Source organism: Eriocheir sinensis, chromosome 59 (assembly GCF_024679095.1).
Source record: "Eriocheir sinensis breed Jianghai 21 chromosome 59, ASM2467909v1, whole genome shotgun sequence".
Lineage (NCBI taxonomy): Eukaryota > Metazoa > Arthropoda > Malacostraca > Decapoda > Varunidae > Eriocheir > Eriocheir sinensis.
This window is the reverse complement of record NC_066567.1, coordinates 6,286,263-6,296,262: the sequence shown is the minus strand read 5'-3', so window position 1 is coordinate 6,296,262 and position 10,000 is coordinate 6,286,263. Positions and strand designations below refer to the sequence as shown.

The following is a 10,000-nucleotide window of genomic DNA, read 5'->3' as shown; positions in this document are numbered from 1 at the left end:
AAAAAAATAGTGAAGGAAGGAAGGAAAGAGGAAAGGAAAATATAGATAGATTGATAAAAAAGGAAATAGTGACAAAGAGTGGAAAAGAAAAGAGGAAAATACAAGGAAAAAAAGAAGGTGAACAGGAAAATAATGCGGGAAAGTGTAAAAGGAAAACTGAGAAAAAAAAAAGAAAAACACGAAATGAAAAGACATGAAAGTATAAAAGGGAAAAGATAAAGAGTGAAAAGAAGAGAAGAGGAAAAGGAAAAACAAGAGGGAGAAGAAAAGGGAAGGAAAACAGGGAGATAAAAAAATGAAAAAAGTACAGAAGGAAAATATATGAAATGAAAAGACGTGAAAGATATAAAAGAGAAAAGAAAAAGAATGAAAAGAAGAGGCGAAAAGAGGAAAAGGAAAAATTAGGGAGAGAAGGAAAGGAAAGGAAAACAGGGAGACCAAAAAAAAAAAAGAAAAAATGTACAGAAGGAAAACAAATGAAAGAGAAACAGAGGCAAGGGAGAACAAGACAGATGGAGAGGGAAAGTGACGCCCTACCAGTCTAATTACCATACCTGCCGGCCCTCAGGTGACCACTAATCTTGGGGGCCATTGTTGGTGTCGATGCCGGCCATTCAGACCATTTCTTTCCCCATCATTTCCCCTTTTTTCCCCTTTATTCCCCCCTTTTTTTTCCTGTTCGTTTCCTCTGACCTAGAAGTTATGGGTAAAATATGTGAGTCTGTGTCGCTCAGTATATCTTTCTGTCTCTCTGTCTGTCTGTCTCTGTGTTTTCTTTTTTCTGTTTTCTGTTTTTCTGTTTTCTGTTTTTCTTTTTGTTTTCTTTTTTTCCCTTTTTCTGTTTTCTGTTTTTTTTTCTGTTTTCTTTTTTTCCCTTTTTCTGTTTTCTGTTTATTTTTTTGTTTTTTGTTTTCTGTTTATTTTTTCTGTTTTCTGTTTATTTTTTCTGTTTTCTGATTATTTTTTCTGTTTTCTGTTTATTTTTTCTGTTTTCTGTTTATTTTTTCTGTTTTCTGTTTATTTTTTTCTGTTTTCTGTTTTCTGTTTATTTTTGTTTATTTTTTTGTTTTCTGTTTATTTTTTCTGTTTTCTGTTTTCTGTTTATTTTTTCTGTTTTCTGTTTTCTGTTTATTTTTTCTGTTTTCTGTTTTGTTTATTTTTTCTGTTTTCTGTTTTCTGTTTATTTTTTCTGTTTTCTGTTTTCTCTTTATTTTTTCTGTTTTCTGTTTTCTGTTTTCTGTTTATTTTGTCTGTTTTCTGTTTTGTTTTGTTTCTTTTTTCTTTTTTCTGTTTTCTGTTTTCGTTTTTCTGTTTTGTTTTCTGTTTTCGTTTTTCTGTTTTCTGTTGTCTTAAAATGTTTAAAGGATTCAGTGATATTAATGCGGAAGATTACTTTACAATTGATCGATCAAATAGAACAAGAAGAAATCACAATTTGAAGATAAGTGGTAAAAGATTTTCGTCGCACGAAGCCAAACACTTCTTCAATCGAGTTGTTAATGTTTGGAACTCTCTACCCTGTGATGTCGTTGATAGTACAACAGTTACGGCCTTAAAGAATAGAGTTGACAAGTATTTTGAATCCAACCAGCAACTAAGATATTACTCATTGTCGTAATAACGTTAAGTTCTTTCGAATACTGGTGTCCTTGTCCGCTTTTTTCGCCCGGTTAGTGGTAGTAGTAATGGTAGTTCTTTCCTCTTTCCTACATAATTTCCATGCAGTTTTTCCATGCTGCATGGTTCTTTTTCCTTTCCTGCCAGCTTTGGCTGGAGGGATGGGGGGTGGAGAGGAGCCTTCGTCTTTGCTGTCTTTCATCTTCCACATTTGATTAGATAGTTAGTGTAGCTTATCACAAACAGCCTCGTAAGGACCAGCAGGTCTGCTGTTGTTTGTTCTTCCTTTGTGTTGCTTTGTGTTCCTCCTCCTCCTCCTAATCAAAGAACACGGGAGCTGGATGCCATGAAGGGGAATGTCAAGACTAAAACGAAGTCTGCAATTTGATTTCTCTGCGAGGCGTTCATTTGCATGTCCGGGAGAAGGAGGAGGAGGAGGAGGAGGAGGAGGAGGAGGAGGAGGAGGAAAAGGAACGAGAAAGAAGTGATGGAATTAAAGAAGTGGAGGCATTTTCTCTCTCTCTCTCTCTCTCTCTCTCTCTCTCTCTCTCTCTCTCTCTCTCTCTCTCTCTCTCTCTCTCTCTCTCTCTCTCTCTCACACACACACACATTGAATATTGAGGTTATTATATATTTTTTTTTCTAATTTTAACTCGTGTTGTTGACCTCCTCCTCCTCTCCTCCTCCTCCTCCTCCTCCTTTACCTCCTCCTCCTCCTCCTCTCCTACGCAGTCATTCCCCCAAACGTCATAAAATTAGAGTTAATCTGTTTGCTTCAATTTTCCTTCTCATTCTTCTCGCAGTTAACACTTAAAGGACAAAGTATGAGAGAGAGAGAGAGAGAGAGAGAGAGAGAGAGAGAGAGAGAGAGAGAGAGAGAGAGAGAGAGAGAGAGAGAGAGAGAGAGAGAGACTAGATTACCCCCTTTTACAACCAGCTTTCGCCATCAGCCAATGAGAACCGCTCTTAGGCTCATTAGCCAATCAGCTGCGGCCTTACCTTTGCCATTAGCCAATCAGACACTTGGTTCTCACCTGCCTGTTCAGAGAGAGAGAGAGAGAGAGAGAGAGAGAGAGAGAGAGAGAGAGAGAGAGAGAGAGAGAGAGAGAGAGAGCAATGTAATGGTTGAGTTATCTTAATTAGCAACACGTACAGGTAGTCTGCGTATAAATGAATAAATAGCGACCCGGGATACTCGTTAATGGTGATGGAGAATAGTGGGCGAGGTGCTGGTCTTAATGTGTGTGTGTGTGTGTGTGTGTGTGTGTGTATCCTGCTCACTATATTGGCATCTGAACTTAATCATCTCTCTCTCTCTCTCTCTCTCTCTCTCTCTCCTCAAAATCGATTGGGAGTGGATACAAGATAGATTCCTCCTCCTCCTCCTCCTCCTCCTCCTCCTCCTCCTAATTCTCCTCCTCCTCGTCATCGAATGTAGGCCAGACTTAGAGTAGGCCTAAGAGATTGCAGAATTCAGGAGTAACTTTTTTTCTTTCTGTTTTTTTTTTTTTTTTGGTTTGGTTGATCATTGTGTGGTGAGGTGGTCGTGATATATTGTTGCTGTTGCTGTTGTTGTTGCTTTGTTATTATTATTTCATTATTATCATCGTCATCATCATCATCATTCATTCATTCACTTTCCTTCACAATAAAAAAAATAAAAACCAGGTGTGATGGGCCAAGCGTAACCGAGCACCGCTGTTTATACTCTAATGAGCACCTGTTGGATGGACAGGTAAAGGTGGGAAGATAAAAATAATTGCAATAATGATAATGATAATAGTTGGATATTTCTTTAGAGTATAAGAAGATATGCATTGATGATAAAACTAGTAATAAAAACACTACTACTACTACTACTACTACTACTACTACTACTACTACTACTACTACTACTACTACTACTAATGCAATTATTATTATTATTATTATTATTATTATTATTATTATTATTATCATTATTATTATTACTATTATTATTACTATTTTACGTAACAGTAACACGTGTCCTCTCTGACTAATGAGGGAAGAGATATGGAGTGACGTAGAGGATCTTGGGAGGGGGGGAGAAGGGGATGGGGAGGGGAGGGGGGAAGGGATGCTGACGAGAGATTATGAGGAGGAGGAAAGGGAGGCAGGAGGATGAAAAGTGCGGTGAGGAGAGAGAGGGAGAGACAGGGAGGAGAGAGAGTGAGGAAAAAAGATGTTGGGATGATGTAATATTGTAACACACACACACACACACACACACACACACACACACACACACACACACACACACACACACACACACACACACACATACACATGGGAAAATAATACCATATACTAAAAAAAAACTATATAGAAAATAAATATTTCGTTGAATAAAACATGCAAAGAACTAAAGGAAAAATAGTATAAAATGAAAAAAAAGGGAAGGTTAGATAGAAAAAAATAACTGTGAACCAATTTTTTTTTTTTTTTACAGTAGAGGAAACAGTTCAAGGGCAGAAAAAAATAAACAATAATGAAAATAAGCCCGCTACTCAAAAAAGAGAGAAAAAAGAAAACATAAAGCAATATCAGGAAATAATAATACACACATGGTTTAAATAAAAAAATAAATAAAATGCTGAATAAAAATCTCGTTGACGAATGCAAATGGTCAGTGGCCGTGAAATATTCTTTTATTTGACGCGACAAGAAGAATTTGCATTTATCGAAAATAAAGAGATAGTGACTCTCTCTCTCTCTCTCTCTCTCTCTCTCTCTCTCTCTCTCTCTCTCTCTCTCTCTCTCTCTCTCTCTCTCTCTCCTACCGTGATCGAATATGCATGAGGGAAACGATATAAACCCCAAAATAAAAAAAAAGTTGGATTAAGTTAGCGGAAAAAATGGATTACGTTAGTGCAGAAAAGTGGGAAAAAGTGGCTCGTTTCAGAAAGCTTTGTTCGCGGTCAGAATGTTGAGTGTTGGCGGCGGACAGGTGAATGAGGTTACCTGCTATGACTTATTGATTAGTTACCTGGTTGCCTGTATCTCTCGTGTGTGTGTGTGTGTGTGTGTGTGTGTGTGTGTGTGTTAGGTATATGGATAAATGAATATATACGTACAGATAAAATAATTACTACTACTACTACTACTACTACTACTACTACTACTACTACTACTACTACTACCACCACTACCACCACTACACCACCACCGCCATCACCACCTTCACCACTAAAACCACAACAATAACAAAAATAGACAAAGAAAAATCAACACATTCATACCAACGGGAGAAAAAGATTAAGGCTTGTCGCTTTAGCCTAAAAGAACGACCTGAGCCGCCCACAATGCTCTCTGCAAACGAAAGACTGACCACCCCCCTGTGGTTCTCTTGGGGAGGGAGGGAGGGAGGTAAAGGGGATAAACAGAGAAGAGAGGAAGGAGGGATGGAGGGACGAGGAGGGAGGGTAAAGGGATAAGTAGAGAAGAAAGGGAGTAAGGAGAAAAAGAAAGGGATGGACGGAAGGGGAGAAAAATGGAAAAAAAATGGAAAAAAGGATTAAAATAGCAGAGTACAGGAGAAAGTAAAGTGTAAGAAATAAAAGAAAAGAGAAAGTGAGAGAAAGGGTGGATGAAAGAAAGAGGGAATAAGCAGAGAAGCGAGGAAAGAGGGATGGTGGGAAGAGGAGGAAGGGAGAGAGGATAAGAAGAGAAAAGAGAGAGAGGAAGGAGGTAAAGAACGGGAAGGAGTGAAGGGGAGGAAAAAGGAAAAATGCGGAAAATAGTTAAATGAAGGTAAAATTTGTTAGGAAAGAAGAGAGAAAGAAACACGAAATAAAGAAAGAGAAGATAGGGAAGGAATAAAGACATAGAAGAGTAAGGAGAAAAAGAAAGGAAGGGAGGGAGGGAAGGAAAGGAAAAAGAAGAATCCGAATAAAAATAAAAGGCAGATAAGTGCAGAAGGAAAAAGAGGAAATGAATAAATAAATGAGAAAAAAAGAGAAGAGAGAAGAAGGGGGAGAAAGGGAATGGCAAAAAAAAAAGTAAAAGGCGAAAGTAAGAAATAGGAGAAATAATAAAAAGGAAGAGAGAGGAAGGTTGAAAAAGAGAATTGTTAAAAATATACAAATAAGGAAAGTAAGAAATAAAACAAATAAAGGAAAGGAAGAGAGGAGGGTGCAAAAGAGAAGGGTAAAAATAAGTAGAAAATGAGGAAAAAGCAAAGGATTAGAGAGAGAGAGAGAGAGAGAGAGAGAGAGAGAGAGAGAGAGAGAGAGAGAGAGAGAGTAAATAAGATTGAGTGAAGGATTGAAGGAAGCAGAAAAAGGAAGAGAGGAAAGGAGAAAAAATAGAAAGGTAGTTTTTTCTTGCAATTTTGTCATCAGATTCGTATAGAGATAGGTCACGTGGGGCGCTTTGGTCATTAGGGATTATTCTCTCTCTCTCTCTCTAACATTTTCTTCCGTTTTTTGTATTATTTTTTTCTGATATTTTCTTTTTCCTGTCACTTTATTTTCCTTTCTTTCATTTTCTTATTTTTTTTTTCTTTCTTCCTAGTTCTTTCGCCTTTCTTTCTTACCTACTTTCTTGGTTTCCTATCTTTCTTTTGTTTTTATTTTCCTTTCTCTCTCTCTCTCTCTCTCTCTCTCTCTCTCTCTCTCTCTCTCTCTCTCTCTCTCTCTCTCTCTCACACACACACACACACACACACACACACACACACACACACACACACACACTTACCTCAGAGTTCAAGTAGACTATGCAGAATCACTCACTCTCATTGCCTCACTCTGAAAGAAAGTGAGAGAAAAAAAATAAAGAAAATAAAGTGAGCAAAGTTACCTCACATTGATTTTTCTCTCCCTTTAAAAACTTCCTCTCCTTTTTTCACCTTTCTTAATTACATTCTTGTGGATCTTCTTACCTGAGAGAGAGAGAGAGTAAATGAAACCCGGCTTGCTCATACCGTAGAGTTTATCATTTATTTTTATTAATTTTAAAAATATTCTCATATTTTAACTTACTTTTCTTAAGAGAGAGAGAGAGAGAGAGAGAGAGAGCAATCAGTGTACTTAGAGTTACCAAATTTTGTCTTCATCATATTTTTATTTGATTGCTTCCTATCTTCCCCTCCTCCTCCTCCTCCTCCTCCTCCTAGATCAAAAGGTCGTCTGTGATGGATTTCCGTGTAGGTTACGGAAGCTTCCCTTCTCCTCCCTTCCTCTTTCTCTCCCTCCCTCCCCCCCTTCTTACAGATCCCTCAACTTCTATCTGTCTCCTTCATTCTCAATCACTCCACTCCTTCAATCTCTCCTTCTCTCTTCCTACTTTTTTTTGCCTTTTCCTCTTCCTTTAAAATCTTTCACTCCGCTTCTGTATTTTTCATCTTTCTCTTTTCTCTTATTTTTCTCAGCTCCTTTCCTTCGTTTCCTCTTTTCTCCCTTCTTTAATCACTTATATCCTTTCTTATCTCATTTCCACCATTACTCTATTTCTTTTCCTTTTTTATTTAATCTTTCCTTTACTCCTCTCTTCCGTCTCTCCTTCGTTTTCTCTTCTTCTCTTCCGTCTTTATTTCTTCGTTTTGTTATCCTTCCTTCGTATCTCTCTTTTGTCTTAACTTTTCTCCCTTTTCTTCCTTCCTTCTTCCCTCCTTCCTTCCTTCCTTCCTTCTTTCCTTCCTTCTTTTCTTTCTTCCTTCCTTCCTTCTTTCCTTCCTTCCTTCCTTTTTTTTCATACCTTCCTTCCTTTCTTCCTTCCTTCCTTCCTTCCCTCCCTCCCTCCCTCTTAAGCCAATTGCAGTGGTCGAAATCTCTCCACTGGTGTGACGTCACGAGGGGTTGACAGGTGCCTCCAGGGGATCCATTTACCTGAGTTTTTATTTACCTGTGTGTGTGTGTGTGTGTGTGTGTGTGTGTGTGTGTGTGTGTGTGTGTGTGTGTGTGTGTGTTCTTGTCTCTAATTCCTCTTCTTCCTCTTTTTCGTCTTCCTCTTTTTCCTCCTCGTCCTCCTCCTCCTCCTCCTCCTCCTCCTCCTCCACTTCATCTTCCTCCAAGCTCTCCTCGTCCACGTTCTCCTCTTCATCTTCCTCCTCCCCCCTCCTCCTCCCACTCCTTCTCCTCCTCTTCCGCTTCCTGCTCTTCATCTATCAACCTCAATTTGCAACATATGAACCCTGTGTGTGTGTGTGTGTGTGTGTGTGTGTGTGTGTGTGTGTGTGTGTGTGTGTGTGTGTGTGTACGTGCAGAGCCTACCCTGGAGTCCTCATATGTACAGAATGTCGATAAGGGCCAGAAAGATATGAAAAGAGGATGACAGATAAGGCCTTAACTGCCCTTTCTTTTTGTGATGTGGGTTTGAAAGGGAGCGAACACAAGGTATTTTTGTACGTATATTTCCAACCGTCTCCTCTTTTCCCTTTGATGATTGTTGGCTGTTGTGAGATAGAGAGAGAATGAGAGAAAGGAGATGAAAGAGGGAGGGGGAGGAAGGAGAGGGAGGGAGGGATAGGGAAGGGAGAGAGGAAAAAGGTTGAACGGGGAGAGGAAACAGGGGGAATGGGGAGGGAGATAGGAGAAAAGAGAGGAAAGGAGAGGGAGGGAGTAAGAGGAGATAGGAACGAGGGGGAATTGATGGAAACAGGAGGAAAGAGGACTGGGGAAAGGAGAGGGAGGGATGGAGGAGGGAGAGAGAAAAAATAGGGAAGGGGGAAGGAAGGAGAGAAAAAGAGATGAAAAAATGAAGCTGATGAAGGAGAATGAGATAAAAAGGAGAGAGGATAAGGAAAAGAGAAATTAGAAGTGGAAGAAAAAATGAATTAAAAGGTATGAAAAAAAATATGATGAAGGAGAATAAAATAAAAAGGAAAGTGGGAAAGAAAAGAAGAGGAAAGGAAAAGAGAAATTAGAAGAGGAAGAAAAAAATGGAGAAAAAAAGTATTAAAAAGGAATATGATGGAGAATTACATAAAAAGGAGAGGGGATAAGAAAAGAGGTGGAGGGAGTGATGGAAGATGAGGAAAAGAGAGAAATGAGAAGAGGATGAAAAAATGGAGAAAAGGGGGATGAAAAAATGAAGTTGAGATTGAGATAAAAAGTAGAAGGGAGAAAAAAAGAGATCGAGGAAGTAATGGAAGATAAAGAGAAGAGAAAAATGAGAAGAGAAAGGAAAGAAGAAGAAAAGAAGCATGATGAAGGAGAGTGAGATAAAAAGGAGAGGAGAGAAGAAAAGAAGTGGAGGGAGGGATGGAAGATAAGAATAAAGAGAAATGAGAAGAAGAAGGAAAGAAGAAAAGAAGGATGAAAAAAAGGAGATGAAGGAAAGCGAGATAAAAAAAAGTGGAGGAAGTAAAAGAAGATGAGAAAAAAGAGAAATGAGAAGAGGAAGTAAAGAAAAAGAAAAGAAGGATGAAAAAGAGGAGATGAAGGAGAATGAAATAAAAAGGAGAAAGGGATAAAAAAAAGAAGTAGACGGAGTGATGGAAGATAGGGAAAAGAGAGGAAGAGGAGGAAGGAAGATACGTTTTATCAGTGTGGACGCTCATCTCTCTCTCTCTCTCTCTCTCTCTCTCTCTCTTTCATTTCTCCAGTCTCTTCATTAGTTTCCCACTTGTTATCTGTGTGTGTGTGTGTGTGTGTGTGTGTGTGTGTGTGTGTGTGTGTGTGTGTGTGTGTGTTTGTTTTCAGACAGAAGACATACTTTTCCTTTCCTCTCTTTATCTTTCTCTTATTTCTCTCTCTCTCTCTCTCTCTCTCTCTCTCTAACATGTTTATTTACTTGATTGTCTGTGTACATATGTGTTTGTACGTACGTTTGTCCTTCGTATAGTAATTTCCTTTGGTCAACTTTTTCATCCACTACCGCCACCACCACTACTACTACTACTATAAAAAAAATATTACTACTACTACTACTACTACTACTACTCCCACCTCCCTACCACCACCACCGCCTCCACCACCACCACCACCACCACCAGTAACTCAATTTAAGGGGTGCAAGTGACCGTCCTTAATTCGATACGAAATGACCCTCTTCAGCTTCCCTTCAGTCTGTCCCGTCTCAATTCCCATCTGTTTGTCCCCCATATCTCTCTCTCTCTCTCTCTCTCTCTCTCTCTCTCTCTCTCTCTCTCTCAGAGAGAGAGAGAGAGAGAGAGAGAGAGAGAGAGAGAGAGAGAGAGAGAGAGAGGATGGAGATAAAAAACTGAGTAAATTGAGAGATGAAGGAACGTATATTAGGGAAGGAGGGAGGGAGGGAGGGAAGGAAGGAAGGAAGGAAGGAAAGGAGGGAATGGAGGGGGGGGGGGGGGGAAGGTAGCAACGTTCATCAGTCCTTTTGTGCAACTTCAACACACACAAACACACACACACACACACACACACACACACAGACACACACACAC

General features: G+C 39.2%; 1 protein-coding gene and 1 long non-coding RNA gene across 3 annotated transcripts in view; one reads left to right on the top strand and one right to left on the bottom strand.

Annotated features, from left to right (window-relative positions):
• Positions 1-10,000, top strand: part of LOC126985449 (uncharacterized) — a 64,534-nt gene that overhangs the window by 18,148 nt on the left and 36,386 nt on the right. The gene's annotated exons all lie outside the window — the stretch shown is intronic.
• The window catches only part of LOC126985441 (uncharacterized), a 50,867-nt gene that overhangs the window by 17,438 nt on the left and 23,429 nt on the right, over positions 1-10,000 (bottom strand). The window contains exon 3 of one of the 2 annotated variants that reach the window (XM_050840313.1): positions 6,337-6,386. The exons of the other annotated variant lie outside the window; for it this stretch is intronic. The gene's annotated coding sequence lies outside the window, so the exon portion shown is untranslated. The remainder of the gene's footprint in view (positions 1-6,336; positions 6,387-10,000) is intronic. 2 annotated transcript variants of the gene reach the window in all.